This window comes from Syzygium oleosum, unplaced genomic scaffold, assembly GCF_021117445.2.
Source record: "Syzygium oleosum isolate NSW1041296 unplaced genomic scaffold, Sole_v2.1 Sole_v2.04, whole genome shotgun sequence".
In the NCBI taxonomy this organism is placed as follows: Eukaryota; Viridiplantae; Streptophyta; class Magnoliopsida; order Myrtales; family Myrtaceae; genus Syzygium; species Syzygium oleosum.
The window spans coordinates 11,345,978-11,362,907 of NW_026607488.1; the positions used below are offsets into that span (position 1 = coordinate 11,345,978).

Genomic DNA, 16,930 nt, shown 5'->3' on the forward strand with positions numbered 1-16,930 from the left:
AAAAAATATCAAAAGTCATTTTTTTATCATTATAATTATTTTCGAAAAAGCGAACATCAAATGATATATTCTTATTCTTTCGATGATTAGAAAAGCATTTATTCAAATTTTAAAAGAAGAAATTGAGAGAAGGATGAAACTAGTTGTTGCACTAATGAAACGATAAAATATAATAGGCCATTTTCTTATCTCTATCATCTCTGTCTTTGGCCTGTTTTTCTTTTTTCTCTGTAAAGTTAGATTATATTAAAAAGTTAAAGTAATATGTAGCTGAGGGCTAAATGGGAAATCAAAAAGTGAGATAAAACCCATTTTTTGACTTAACTATGTAGATTAAGGGCATTTTTAGAAATGATATACAATATGAATATGAATAATAACTTATTATCATTGTTGTTTTATCCTTGATGTACAGGTAGAATGATTTGAAGTCCTTCACTTCAAATGAATTTTACAAGAAAAATTTCATTCGAGTAGTATTACAAAAAGACGGGATATCTAAACATCAATTCAAATTGAACTTCACATTTTTCTCCACAAAAATCTACTTAAGTGATGGTTGCTCGAGGTCACTTCAATCTTCTAGATATGAACCATTCGCCTTGGGTCAATCTTATTTCACTAAGATTCAAATGATGGTCGTTCGTGTAGTGACTCGTTGTTGCGCAAATCTGAATTTTTAATTTCGAGAGTAAAAAATGAAAATGATAAGCAAAATTCAGTTTCTAAAAAAATCCGTCCCATGGTTTATGGGCAGGGTCTTCCCTTTCATGGGCTGAGGTGAGCTATAATAATTAAACTGCCTAAATTATTCTAGGAGTGGCACACCAATCATTTCTTAGGTGGATTAGAAACTTAAAATTCTAGTTGTTATGAGGACATCAATTAATCACCTAAATGTCAACTGGCCTGTGAAAGTCAAATATATAGATTCATCGGTTCAATTATGCAAGAGTAAGGGTGAGCACCCGATTTCGAGGTCGATGCCGTCCTTTCGATTTCACATTCTTTGATTAAATTATATATAACCCAAAATTTGATTTTCCACCCCCCAAGTATAATCATCACATCACATCACATCACATCACGTTACAATTAACAACTCTATGTCGAAGTTGTTTGTATGGCGGACTTGGTGCCTCCTAAGATGCCCTGTCCAACTTGATGAGTTGCATAAAAATCATTTTCCCTATAACGTGTAAACGGCCCATTGTACTTAACTCTTGATAACTTTGAGTTTCAATATCCGCCACATATAAGGCGTTTTTAATAGAGAGACCACATTATATTGTACATTTCAGAAAATGACTAGATAGTTTTCACCCAAGCATTGTTACTTGTACAAAAATAATCTTATGAAAATTTTAACTAAAAAATGTGCCGAATTCTTATTGGACATTTAAAGAAGACAATCACTCAATTCATCGTCTCAGATGGACCTCGATCTAAAGTCATGGGTGTTTACATATTAAGATTAAGAAAAGCACGGCACAAATTGATTACCCAGCAATAATAGAATGTCAAAATGAATGTTTAGAATTAATTCTCGGTTGCGATGGCAGAGACTCGATATTATCGGCTACTAGATTGTCGTACATATTTTCTAAAGTCCCTATTTTAAGTAAAATCACTACCTAACCTGTAAGATTAAATCGTGAAATCTCCAACCATAAAAAAATGCTAAAAAATCCTTACCAAAAAAAAATGCTAAAAATTAATCACCCATCTTATTATAAGTCATAAATAAATTGAACAAGACCTTAGTGGTATAAAAAATAGGTCAACAATGGAAAACTTCACTACCACTATTTTTAAATTACATTATATTTCAATAATGTCATTTTCATATCAAGTAGTTAAAAACGGAACACAAAAGCAAATGAAGAAAATTCACCGGTATGACATCAAAGGCACACAAAAAAAAAATACTAGTAAAGAAAATCTAGAATATATAATAAGTTGTCATCTTGACATCTTGATTGAGACTGTAACTAGTTCCATTGACCTCCCTCGTCAAATTCATTAGTAAACACAAAATCATTATTAGTACTTCCAACAAATTTATTGTTTAAGTAATATTTGGAATTTGGGGTTAAAAATTCTAGGCTAGGCTTTACTAATATTGGCCAAAATTTGATTTTTTTATGGGCTACTTTGTGAATTAGCGACTAGAAATAAAATCTTACGATCTTGACGGGCAATCTAACATGGTTTTACCTCTAATCCAATTTTCGAATGGTTGGGATCGTTTAGTAGATTTGGGATCGTAGGTCATTGATCGTACTATCTAAATCACGGTTCTAACAACCATGTCGCCGTATGCTACTAGCACCTGGTACAAAGTGCTTTCTATCAATTGCCTACCTATTTTAATATGTACACTAGTGGTATATGTGCCTTTGGCACGATAGGATACTAACAATTATTTTACCTAATTTTCTAAGATTGATAAAGTTATATCATGAATAATCTTTTAGTTAATATCTAAAAATTAGAAAATAACAATTAAGTAAATAATTCATATTTTTGTTGTTTTAGTTTGAAAATGTGGTATTTTGCAACAATTTATCGTTAAAATGTGCTTATTTTCTTTATTAGTAGCATGAGGGATATGCATTGAGCATATTGTTTTATCATCTTATGAAGAAAAACATTTAAATATGTAAGATATTTTTCAAAAGATTTCGAGACATCACATGGTGAATTTTCATTAGTTTGGAACTAAATAGATAAATTGATAAACAACAAATTAGCACAGGATAAGTGAACAAAATTTTGGCACAAATTACTATGTCACGTCAAGAAATTAATAATACATGCCCATTAGGTAAAAGTTAAATTAAGTGTGAATATGTGACTAGGGGATATGAGGGATTCCTAATTCAAGAACTAGAGGTTATCCATTCGAATCCCACCAACTGTGTGCAAACTACTTTGTGTCTGAGACACTACAAATATCAAAGGTCTAAACCTAAATGGTTCATGGGGCTTGTAGAGTATCCCATGGATTAGGTAGCCGGGTCTCCACCCACATGACCCAACATTTTAAAAGAAAAACAAAGAAATTTTCATTCAAATTCAATGGGATCTTTGTGCAATTAGTTTGTAAATAATATTTAAATTACAATACTGTCCATTGTCTTGAACAAACCATTACAATTTATCTCTAATGAAGATACAAAGTGTCGGTTTTTATGATATAGGTGAATATCCTATATATTTCAATATTTTCATTCATATAGAGCTTTGCTTGTAATAACACATATTACAAACAAAAGCTCAGAGATGCTTGGACATGCTTGGATGGACTTGTTGAAAAGTATTCATGACTTTGTCTCCGAATTTAAAAACTATTTTCTTTCAAAAGTTTAACAAAAGATTTTACATGACTCTAAATAGATTTCAAATATCAATATGTGTAACTCAAAATCATTAAGGTGAATAACATTAAATAAAAGTCAAATCTAAAAAATTACACTAGAAGTAAAAGTAGAAAACAATGTCTAACCATTTTTATCCCATCGAAAACTTTATCAAATGAGAGCAGCACAACATGCATTGTATATAAATTTCTAAGATAAGATTTAAGATTATAGAAATATCTTTTAATAGATAAAAAAAAAATTTGTGAAGTAACTCTTATAGTCGAAGGAACATGCGGACTCTTCCTAGTTATCACAAAACCTTATCACATTCGTGCAGTGGAGCTTTAGGGGGTTCTCCAAGTTCAATCAAAGAGACTCTTCATTATGGAGAAGATAATCTTTTTAGCATTTCTTGATGTTTGTTCGCTTCCTTATTGACGTTTTAGCCCATCATTTGTTCCAGCAACTTCACTGATCAAGAGGCTCTCCTCCACTTCAAATCAGCAACCGAAGTCGACCCAACAACATGACCAAAGGCAGCAATCAGACCGCAGAAGCAAACTTCTGTGAATGGACTGCAGCAACCGCGGGCAGAGAGTCACGACTTTAGACCTCAACTCTACGGGTCTCCAGTGAAGACTCTCTCCTTACCTCAGCAATCTCTCTTTCCTGGCTTCTCTTGATCTTTGCAACAACAGTTTCTATGGCACGGCTCCAGATAAAAACGGTAATTTATGCCGCTTGTACAGTCGAACCCGTTCGAAGGAAACATTCCTCCTAACTTAGCGCTGTGCCAAAATCTCAAATTGATGTCACTTGCTGTGAACAGGCTAACGGTGGCAATCGAGAGAATTTGGCAACTTCCCAAAGTTGCAACAACTGTTTCTTGGCTTCAACAACTTACGGGGTCAAATTCCGAGCTTCCTGGGCAACATATCCACAGTGCAGGGTATTGGTTTGCTCATGGCCAATCTCACACGTTCGATTCCTTTGACACTTTTCTGTAGGTCGCTCACGAGTGTCAGGTTGACGTATAATGAACTTTCAGAGAGTCTTCCCTCCAATCTATGCTACCGCTGGCCTAACATTCAGAAGCTTTTGCTGTCTGAAAACCAGCTCAGCGGCCTGTTACCAGAGAAGCTAACCCAATGCAAAGAGCTTGTTGTGTTGTCATTGTCATTCAATCGTCTCAGGGAAGCAATCCTTGAGACATAGACAGCTTGCAAAAGCTGCAGGAGCTCCATCTCGGTACTAACAACTTGACTGGTATAATTCATCGAACCATCGGTAACATGTCAAGCTTACACCAACTGTACGTAGAATATAACCGCATCTTGCACCAATTGTACGTAGAATATAACCGCATTGGAGGTGACACTCTGAGTGAGATTGGCATTTTTGTCAATCTGAATGAAATGAGCCCTCAGGATAATTTGCTAACAGGCAAAGTGCCTCGAGAGGATTTCAACATTATTTCGCTCCAACTGCTTTCTTTGATGGACAATTTCCTCTCTGGAAGCCTTCCCTCAGGTAGCGATCTAAGCATTCCGAATTTGGAAGAAATCTTTCTAGCAAACAATGGCTTTGCCAGCAACATCCTGAAGTATTTTTCAAATTTTTCGAACCTAATTTTTATCAATGCCAGGATCAATCAACTCAGCAGACTGATACCTATGAATTTGGGCAACTTGAAGAACCTCAGATACTTTGCAGTTTAGTCTATCAGCTAACAGAAGAGACTTATGGTTCGGAGCTCAGTTTTCTCTCTGCTTTGTCTAATTGCCAATCCCTGCAGACCGTGGTTCTGGAAGAAAACCGGCTTCGTGGCTCCATACTGGAATCTATCAAAAACTTCTCAAGTTCCCTACAGATTCTAGTCACTCCCCATTGTCAAATAACAGGTCACATTCCCAACCAAATGGGTCTCTTGAAGAGCTTGACTTTCTATAGTTGAGCAATAACAATCTAGATAGGAACATCTCGTCATCTATTGGGGGACTAAAACAGCTTGCAAAGGCTGTACCGTGATAACAACCATCTCGAGGGACCGATCCCCCATGAGATATGCAACTTGACAAGTTTATGAGAGTAGCTGCTCCAGCAAAATAGTATATCAGTGTCTATCTTAACTTGCATTGGAAACAACTGGTCAGTCTGCAGAGCCTTCAAGAACTCATATTCCTCAATAGTCACAAGTCTTTCAATGGGGACTACCACTTGAGATGGGGAAAATGACAGCTATAGAGAGCATTGATCCTTCTTGGATCAACTTAACGGCGCCATACCGAGTTCCATCCAGGAGTTGAAGAGCCTTGCTTCTCTCAACTTGTCAAAGAACTCGTTTCCAGAATTGATAACGCAAGCGATTGGACCTCTCCTACAACAAGTTATCAAGCACAATATCCAAGTCCCTGGAAGGACTTACATATCTGCAAAAATTGAACTTGTCCTTTAATAAGCTATCAGGAGAGATTTCTAATGCCAGACCCTTTGGAAAATTTTCGATTCTCTCGTTCATTGGGAATGAAGCACTTTGTGAAAATGCAATTTTTGAAGCCCCACCGAGCAAAGTAAATGGAAAGAAATCATCAAGGGACAAGCGGCTCCAGTTACTATACATTATGGTGCCAATTGTATCAGCTATACTTTTGGTCTTTGTCATTTGCTTGCTCAGAAAGCGTCAGAACACTGGTAAAAAAGCTCTCCTGCAATAAACCACCTAATAATATCATATTAGGAGCTCCACTCAGCTACTAACAACTTCAGCGTAAGCAATTTGTTCGAAGCAGGAAGCTTTAGCGCTGTACACAAATGGACTTAGGCCAACGGGACAGACGTTGCGGTCAAATTACTGAATTTCCATATCAAAGGCGCTCTGAAAAGTTTTGCACAGAATGTGAGGTTTTCTGCATAATTGGCACCAGAATCTCGTCAAGATGATCAGCAGCCGCACAAACACTGATCTGAGAGCTCGGGTGCTGCAATACGTGCCTAACGGTCGACTACAACTTGGGTCTCCATCAGCGAGTGAGTATAACGGTCGATGTTGCAAAGGCACTCGAATATCTCCACCATGGCCAACTGGAACACATTGTGCACTGTGATCTGAAGCCTAGCAATGTCCTTCTAAACGAGGACCTTGTTGCACAAGTCCGAGACTTTGGAATCATGAAGATTTTGGCTGAGAACAAGATTGAAACAAGATATAGTTGTCACTTCCTTGACAAGAAAATAAGGTGGAGAGCTGTTCATAGAAATTGAACATAGCATTATCTTAGTTTTGTACATACTAACTTCGTTTCAATGTCTTTTTGTCTAGACATCTGCAGCAAACTTCCTACTCTTCGTTTGAGCTTTCTGTATTGGATAAAAACAATAGAAACGCAATGAGATTTTGCAGGGATGGAAATTTCACCCAACGACAGTCTAGCTTGGGTCCGACTTCAAAAGGTTTTCTCCTCTAATTTCAGAGACTTCTGCTTTATTCTCCATAATGGTTATCTGCAGGTTATCAGGGCCAGAAGTTCCTTCCACAAAAAACACAATTTGATTGTTGTTGAGTGGAGAATCTAGAACTATAAATCTTCTTCGATCTTTGCTGCATAAAAGACCTTCCAGAAAGGGCTATATTCATCAACCTCTGCCCGTAGCCATTTCCCAAAATAAATGTCACTTTCTGGAATTAAATTGCCTTCTTCATAAGGGATCTCTGTGCAATACTTGGCATAATGACCTGGCTTACCACATGAACAGCAAAAATGCGGCAGCCTTTCGTATTTAAAATCAAGCCAAAGCTTCGTACCTCCACCACTAGCAACGATACCAGATTTTAAAGGAGCATCCAGGTTCATCTCTACTTTCGCTCTTGCTGATATAAATCCATTCCTTTCCACTTTCGCATCTAAAACCTTCCCAATCCCCTGAGCAAGTTTGTTCACAACATCCACACAGTAATATTCAAGGGGCAATCCACAAATTTGAACCCAAAAGGCACAAGTTGCAAATTCATAACGATGAGGAGCTGTATTGGGTTCCCACGATTTAAGCAACACGAGGTGATTCGCAAAAGACCATGGACCACATTCTAAAACTCTCTATCTGTCTCCTTCAGAATTGAACGTAAATGCAAAAAGGCCAGAACCCAGGTCGGCAGAAACTACATCTTCAACTCTCCAGGCTCTTTTCATCGTATTCACAAAGGCGTGGAAATTCACGGATGGGTTTGAGAACAGTCTCCCAAGGAGAGTGAGACGGAGTTCCTTTAATATATCCCCAGAAACATCTCCATCCATTACCGACCAAAACTTACCTGATCTCTTGCAGAGCGAATGAAGGCGAGCATTGGCATCCTCATCCTCTGCCATTCGGAGCAAGCTCTGCGAGAGAGGGAACTGAGGGAACAGACGCAGGGTAAGATGGAAGGAGGTTGAGCAGAGATGATATTTTCCTAAGCTACAGATGGAATGCAAATAAATCCTTTATCAAAGAGTCTCAAATCCAATGTCATACAAAAATGGAAATGTCTTGGGTAAAATGCTTTGACAATTATGTTCTTTGAGACTCCAAATCATAAGGTCCCTAGAATAAAGGGGTTCTATGATTTATTCGGTCATAATCGATTGATGGATTGTTTCATTCAGATATAATCCAATCAAGATGTCAATTTCCTGAATGGGTCCTTTTTTCAATTCTTGAACGCAAAGCAACATTGTTTTGCGATGTTTCATCATAAAAATTTTCAAAAAATCATAAATCAAATTAAAAAACACTCAAGATAAAGAGAGTACATGAGAAAATTGACTGAAAATAAATAAATAAAAGAAAACATTAGGATGACAGGTAGAACATGATGTAGCTAGCAAGGATCACCTAGAGGGGGGTGAATAGGTGATCTAAAACAATTTTTAATAATTTATGGAAACAAAATAAATCACGTAAGAGTCCGAATAAACTTCGATTCAAGATAGATTATATAGACAAGCTGCTTCTTGATGTGCGTAATGTAAAGTAAAAGATAAGGGAAAGAGAATCTCGCACACAAGTTTATAGTGGTTCGGCCATAGCAAGCCTACGTCCACTCTCCCACGCTTACAGCCTACTGGCTGGATTTCACTATGTAATCAAGAGGAATTACAACTTCTGAGTATTAACACTCTTGTGTATGATAGGACTCTCTATCTTACACAATCACTCTTACAAAGTGTTCCTCAAGATGTTAATGTTTGGCTCAGAACGACAAGAGAAAAAGATTGGAGTATGCTCAGACTTTGGACTTGTTGATTCTTGATTCTGTACTTCCTTCTGTTGCTCGTTGATCTCCTTAAATACTCCTCTACTAGCCGTTGGACAGCTTTCAGAGGATCATCTTCTAATCTTCACTTTGGACAGATTTGTATAATAAGGATTGAGTAGCCGTTGGTTGACAGATTCTGAATCCCGCTGATTCTGGTCGCCCATACAATCAGAATCTTGGTTTCCATAAGTAAAGCTTTATCCGTTGTAATGCATACTTGTCGTAATGTTTGATTGTCAATCAATTATAGCCTTAGATTGAGACAATCAAAACTTTCCTTCTGTGAAATCCATGCCAGATCACTAGCTTTGTGTTACGTTCTAAATTATGCGTCTGAAGAAATTCTGCGTCTGCATCAGAAGAACTCGCGTCTCGCGCCTCGAAGAATTTCTGCGTCTCGAATAATTTCTTCGTCTACATCTCGCATCCGAATAACTTCGCTTCGCATCTCGCATCTCGCATCTCGAATAACTTCGGCCTCGAATCTCGTAACCTAGATTATGTGGGTCTTCAAAAATATACTTGACAGGTTTGTAAAGTCTCGAAAAACTTTCTTCTGAGCTTCCAGAATATACAGACCTGGAATAAAGTTGTTCAGAATAAGTATCAGATTTACAATAACATAGAAGGTTTTGTCAACTTCAAAATCAATAGGAGTTTTCCTCAACAATCTCCCCCTTTTTGATCAGGTGACAAAACTTTCTTTGCAGATTGAATTATTTTGAAAATAAACATATTAAGCTCAGTAAACACAGATTGAAAGAGCAAACTCTGTTGATATCTGTGTCTTTCTTCCTTTGTATAATAACCTGTAAATCTGCAATATAATTTCTCCCCCTTTTTGTCATCAACAAAAAGAATAATAATGGATAGAATAATGCACTGAGATTAAGTAATCAACCAGTCTAACAATAAGTACGAGATATATTACAGATCAACTGAAAAAAAATTTAGAGAGAAAAGTTAAAAAACAGGCTATTTTTTAGGAGTACGAATCAGTTGAAAATTTTCCAATATTGAGACAGCCTCCTCAATTTTCGAACTGCATTGACCTATGGCCTTATCTATGTTGGATGAGCACATAGTAATGGCTTCCTCTAATGCTGTTTTATCTGCTGCTGTCTGAAGTTGTTGAACTTTGTTGTTTTCCTCAACAATTCTCTGTAGATTCTGCATATTTTGTTCTAGAGCAGCTTGCTTGTCTTTAATCTCAAGCAGAAGTAAAAGGATGTTCTGATTTTCGGATGGCTGACCTTGGACATGAGCTTCCTCAGACTGATTGTACCCTGTGGCTGATTCTGGTGGAATTTCCCCTTGAACAGGTGCCTGATCTTCAGAGACATGTTCTTCATGAATTTGTTCTGAAACTTTTGGAACTAGTTCAGGAACATGTTCTAGTTCTGCAGTGTGACCTGATTCAAAGTGTTCTGCTTCTGCTTCATCATTTTCATCATGCAGAAGAGTTTTTCTTTTTCTTTCTGTACACTTTGAATGAGGTAGAAGAATCAGTTTGTTTGCTGGCTGAACTTGTTTGTTTCGTTTGCTCCTTTTCTTTCTCAAGTTTCTTGCCAACAGATTTTGCCTCTGACTTTTGAGCCTCTTTTCCTTTTACTATGTCCCTTACATCTTCAAATTTCTTCATTTTGGAGAGCATTCTTTCTCCAACAAACATAAGAGGAAGCATAGTTTCTCACAACTCACCAGGAATAGATATATTGAGATACATGAAGATACGAGTGATTAAAGCTCCATATGGCAGATGACCCTTATCCTTCTGTAATGCTCTGTACATATGGAATATGATGAGGTGAGGGAGAGAGAAGGATTGACCTTTCAATATAGCCCAAATGAGCTTTTATCTCTGATTTTGATAGGTCAGTTTTTGAGGCATTTTTTGGCTTCAAACAGTTTATTATGATCTTATGCAAGATCACAGATCGTCTGGATAAGTCAGAATAGGAGAGATGGTGCTTGGATCCTTGAGCAAAATTCGGATTTTCAGAAGCCACCTGTGAAGCTTCTTCAAGATTCACTGCTAACGGAGTAAAAGTGGAGTGTGTGGCTCCAATTATCCTTGCCAACTCATGCGCCTTTAAATCAACCTTCTTGTCACCAACAGTAAACTGTATCCAATTTGGTGACAGAATTGAAAGATTGGAATAAAAGTAGGCGGTTAATTCAGCATAAATATTGGCAGATTGAAGGCAAAATTCATAAACCCCTAATTTTTCAAATAGGTGTTGTACAGAAATTCCAGCCTTCTCCAGGTATTCGAAATCCACAGTCCTATTGTTCATTACCCCTCTAGCAAGTAACAACTTGTAGTACATATGATGCGCAGTGCTTCTGAATAAGCCTCCTATTTCAGGCAAACCAGATGCTATTCCCACCTTTATCTCAAAAGTCTCAAAAAATCGTGCATCATCATCAGGGACGACAAATTTTGAGGCACTAGAGGACTTAGGGCTTACATGAACTGATTTCTTTTCAGAGGGAGTTGAAGCTTCTCCAACTTTTTCTTTGCCCTTTCTGGAGGAAGTCTCTTGTGGGGTAGAGCTGGTTGGAACTTGTCCAGATTTAGTGCAGTATTCTGAATAGGTTTTCACAAGGTGAGTTTCAGAGCGAAGATCGTTGTCTTTCAGACAAGCACGAAGGGCCGACTCAGAGGCATTATTCCTTTTCAACCTTTGATAATTTTTCCACACACGTTTAATGCTTCTGAACCGAAAATCAGTTTTACCAGACGGTTTTGATGGAGACGATCGCTGAGGTGTTGTAGCTTCAGAAGAGTCTTCGGGATGGTCGGATTCTGAGTCTGAAACTTCCAAATATTCTGCCGGTGCGGTAGACTGTGAGTCTTGATTGAGAATACGGGAAGATCTTCTACGGGCCACCATCTTGACCGGCATTATGATCACCTTTGGAGACGAAAGATTTGATCTTTGGAGGAAGAAGAGGAGAGTCTCTGAATATCGAAAGGGTTTGGAGAGTAAAAGATCGTACTGATAGGGTTTTAAAAAGAGAAGGACGGGTTTAAAAAGGAGGTGGATAACTTTTGGAAGGAAAATTTACTTTTAGAAATTAAAAAGATATCCCAAACAAGTAGGAAGAAAATATACTCTTTAAAACTTAACCAAACATGATGATATTATAACAATATATTAAGCACATTTTATTAGATAAAGTAGAAGACATACCTGATTTGCTTCCAAAAATAACGATTTATAAAAATATCCTGCAAAAAATGTCAAATATATACCCGCCAAGATTTGAATAAGGAACGTACCTTTCTTTGTGAGTCTGAAAAATGTTCAGACTGAGAGTACTTGAGTCTGAAAAATTCCTGTCTATCAAACATTTCAAGAAAATGGATAAGTGATGCACAGTTTCTCTCTTATGAATTCAAACGAAGATTTATCAAGAGGTTTTGTAAATATATCAGCTAATTGATTCTTAGAATTAATGAATTGAATATTTACATCACCATTTTGAACATGATCTCGAATAAAGTGATGCTTGATTTCAATATGCTTAGCTCGAGAATGAATAATTGGGTTCTTTGTCAAATTTATTGCACTTGTGTTGTCACATTTGATTGCAACACTTGATTCTTCGATATCAAAGTCTTGTAATTGCTGCTTCATCCACAGAATCTATGCACAGCAACTCCCCAATGCTACATATTCTACTTCTGTTGTAGAAAGTGCAACTGTATTTTACTTTTTTGAGTACCAGGATACCAACATATTGCCAAGCAGTTGACATGTACCTGAAGTACTTTTCCTGTCCACTTTACATCCAGCTAAATCAGCATCAGAATATCCAGTAAGAGTAAAATCTGATTCTTTGGAATACCAAAGGCCTAACATTGGATATGTTCCAATGTATTTGATTATTCTCTTTACTGCAGAAAAATGAGATTCCCTTGGGGCTGATTGAAATCTCGCACACATACAGACACTAAAAAGAATGTCAGGTCTAGATGCAGTTAGATATAATAATGAACCTATCATGCTTCTATATACCTTCTGATCAACCTTTTTACCATTTTCATCTTTGTCCAGTTTGGATGAATGAGACATGGGAATGTCTGTCTTCTTGCAATTCTGTAATCCAAACTTCTTGATAATCTCCTTTGCATACTTCTCTTGGCAAATAAATGTACCATCTTTGGTTTGTTTCACTTGAAGGCCAAGAAAGAATGATAATTCTCCCATCATACTCATTTCGAACTCGTTCTGCATATTCTTTGAGAATTCCTTACATAGCAATTCGTTAGAGGATCCAAAGATTATATCATCAACATAAATTTGAACAAGTAGGAAATCCTTACCGTTTTTCCTAACAAATAAAGTTGTATCAACCTTACCTTTGGTAAAACCATTTTGTAGAAGGAAGTTACTTAACCTTTCGTACCAAGCTCTGGGTGCTTGTTTCAGACCATAAAGAGCCTTCTTGAGTCTGTAGACATAATCAGTCTTTCTAGGTTCTTCGAAACCAGGTGGTTGTTCCACATATACTTCTTCTTTGATATATCCATTCAGAAAAACACTTTTCACGTCCATCACCAATACTTTGTGTTTTGTTTTCCTAGAGTGCAGGCATTGCATAACTCTGTTTTCTTATATTTCAAGTCTGGTAGACCTCGAACCAGTTTCTTGTTTAAGATCTTTGAGATTTGTTTCATACTGATATGCCCCAATCTTCTATGCCATAGATCTTCATCCTCTTTGATTGAGATCAAATAATGAGTGGTGTTTGGATTGACATCTAGAAGATAGATATTGCCATGTCTTCTTCCTGTAAATGTTTGAGAAGAATCTTTGCTTGACCCTGAGCATGTATCTTCTTGAAAGTTGATTCTGAAACCTGTATCACATAGTTGGCTTATGCTTATCAAGTTGTAGTTGAGTCCCTTCACCAAAGAGACATCATTGATTGTAAGTCCTCCAATTTCAACTGTTCCTTTTTCAACGATTTTTCCTTTGGTATTTCCTCCAAATGAAACTTTTCCACCATTCAGACTGTGTTGATCAGTGAATATGCTTGGATCTCCTATCATATGTCTAGAGCATCCACTGTCTAGGTACCACTTCCTTTTTCTCTTTGTGGTAACTTGCAAAAATCACAACATCTCAAGTTTTCTTTGGTACCCAAATTTGTTTGGGTCCTTGAGCATTAGTATAGGCTGTCTTAACAAAATCTCTTCGAACAGGTCTCCAGACCTTAGGACATTCATTCTCAAAATGTTGTGGATCTCCACATTTTGAGCACCTGAGTGCACTTCGGCCAACAGGTTTTACAAAATTCCTTTTGAAATGATTTTTATAAACTTGTCGAGGAGGTCTTTGCTTTAATCTCTCCTTGACCTTTGGAAAATCAATCAAGCTATCACTTTCCTTCACAAATCCGAGACCAGATTTGTTGTAGTAAGGAATTTGGATAGAAAGGATATGCTTCAAGGTTTCTGAACCCTTTGAAAACTTGGAAGTAATTTCTGAAACTTGCTTTTTCAAAACCGCATTTTCTTTGGAAAGAAAATCTTGACTTTCCTTGACTTGATGAAATTATTTTTGAAGGAAATCGATTTTTTCTTTTTGTGAAACATCATGTTGCCTCAGTGATGAATTTTCCTTTTTCAAAGAAGAGATGCATTTAAGAGCAGTCTTGAATTCAAAGCATAATTCATCAATGTAATTTGATACTTCAATAGGCATGTCAGAATGTTTTACCTCAATCTCCACTTTGGGATCAGAATCAGAATCTGAGTCTGAGTCTGACTTAGCCATTAGACAGAAATTTGAGATATCTTCATCACTGTCTTCATACTCTGTGTCACTCCAGGTTTCTGCTTTTAAGGCCTTCTTTGCTTTCTCAAACTTGGTCTTCTTTTTCAGAAGTGGACAATTTGGCTTGATATGTCCACGTTTCTTACAGTGAAAGCATATAACATCCTTTGATCTCTCTGTTTCATCGAAAGACTTCTTCTTCTCAAAAGGCTTCTTACCTTTGAGGTTTCTTCCTTTGATCTTCATTTTCTTATACTTCTTTATAAAGAAAGCTAGTTCTTCATCGTCAACATCTTCATCTTCAGAGTCTGCATCAGAATCAATGTTAGTCTTCAAAGCAATTGATTTATTACCTTTCGGATTCAATCTCCTCATTCCGTTTCTCAGTCTCATATGATTGAAGAGTTCCAATCAACTCATTCACTGATAGAGGCTTGATCCTTTGTGTCTCTCGAAGGGATGTTTTGATGTTATCCCACTGATTTGTCAGTCCTCTCAGAAGTTTGTTAACTTTCATTGCATCTGGAACTGGTTGTCCTTGATAAGCAAGACCGTTTACTATATCAGTAAACCTGTCATACAAATCAGCAATTGATTCTCCAGGCTTCATTTTGAAAGATTCATATTGACCAAGCAAAAGATTGATTTGAGTTTCCTTGGCTCGATCTGTTCCTTCATAAGTAACAAGGAGAGTATCCCAGATTTCCTTAGCTGATTCACAAGCAGTAATTTTATTTATATTCAATAGGTGATGAAGCACAATAAAGAGAATAAATTGCTTTGGAATCTAAGGTTTCTTTTTTAGATATCTCAGTTTGAGATAATGAAGGATCTGCTTCTTTGCTTGCATCTGCCTTTTCTTTTGAATTAGAAGATCTTGGATTGACTCCTCTGATGATGACATCCCATTGCATGTAATCAATTGACTTTATGAATGCCTTCATCTTATTCTTCCAGATACTATATTCCTTGCCATCGAAATATGGTGGTCTGTTGTTGCTCTATCCTTCAATGAGCCCTAGAGCACCATAGCTAGCCATATAGATCGTTAGCTCAGAAGGAAGACACTTCAATAAATGAGCAACCCGCTCTGATACCAATTGATGTAGCTAGCAAGGATCACCTAGAGGGGGGGTGAATAGATGATCTAAAATAATTTTTAATAATTTATGCGGAAACAAAATAAATCACAGAAGAGTCTGAATAAAATTCAGATTCAAGATAGATTATATAGACGGTGCTCTTGATGTGCAGAATGTAAAGTAAGAGATAAGGGAAAGAGAATCTGCACACAAGTTTATAGTGGTTCGGCTTATAGCAAGCCTACGTCCACTCTCCCACGCTTACAGCCTACTGGCTGAATTTCACTATGTAATCAAGAGGAATTACAACTTCTGAGTGTTAACACTCTTGTGTATGATAGGACTCCCTATCTTACACAATCACTCTTACAAAGTGTCCCTCAAGATCTTAATGTTTGGCTCAGAACGACAAGAGAAAAAGATTGGAGTATGCTCAGACTTTGGACTTGTTGATTATTGATTCTGTACTTCCTTCTGTTGCTCGTTGATCTCCTTAAATACTCCTCTACTAGCCGTTGGACAGCTTTCAGAGGATCATCTTCCAATCTTCACTTTGGACAGATTTGTATAATAAGGATTGAGTAGCCGTTGATTGACAGATTCTGAATCCCGCTGATTCTGGTCGCCCATACAATCAGAATCTTGGTTTCCATAAGTAAAGCTTTATCCGTTGTAATGCATACTTGTCGTAATGTTTGATTGTCAATCAATTATAGCCTTAGATTGAGACAATCAAAACTTTCCTTCTGTGAAATCCATGCCAGATCATTAGCTTTGTGTTACGTTCTGAATTCTGCGTCTGAAGAAATTCTACGTCTGCATCAGAAGAACTTCTGCGTCTGCGTCTGAAGAATTTCTGCGTCTGAATAATTTCTTTATCTGCATCTGCATCTGAATAACTTCTGCTTCTGTATCTGCATTTGAAAAACTTCTGCGTCTGAATCTCAGAACCTAGATTATGTGGGTCTTCAAAAACATACTTGACAGTTTATAAAGTCTGAATAACTTTCTTATGAGCTTCCAGAATATACAGACCTAGAATAAAGTTGTTCAGAATAAGTATCAGATTTACAATAACATAGAAGGTTTTGTCAACTTCAAAATCAATAGGAGTTTTCCTCAACAGAACAAACGCCGACGGCGCCGCCGCTGCCATTTCGCTAGCAAGGGTCGGCAGCCCTTGCCAAGGTTGAGGTGAGGGTGGCCAGCCTTCACCCACAACCAAGGGGCCATTGGTTCAACCCCTCACCCCTTCATCTCTATTTTTACCTTTCTTTGGTTTCAATCCTTTTTTTAATTGATGTGATACCGATTTGGCGCTACATTAGCATCATTCGCGCAAAAAATAATAATAAAAGAAATGCCAGATAGATCAAGCAAGAAAGGCTAACGGAATTAATG

The 16,930-nt window shown here is 37.1% G+C and overlaps 1 long non-coding RNA gene across 1 annotated transcript; it reads right to left on the reverse strand.

Annotated features, from left to right (window-relative positions):
* Nucleotides 1–5,960: 5,960 nt before the first annotated feature.
* Nucleotides 5,961–7,861, reverse strand: LOC130137949 (uncharacterized). Its single transcript, XR_008816392.1, has 2 exons — nt 6,660–7,861; nt 5,961–6,546 (listed from the first exon to the last, which is right to left on the reverse strand). It is a non-coding gene; the product is annotated as an uncharacterized LOC130137949 (long non-coding RNA).
* Nucleotides 7,862–16,930: the final 9,069 nt, after the last annotated feature.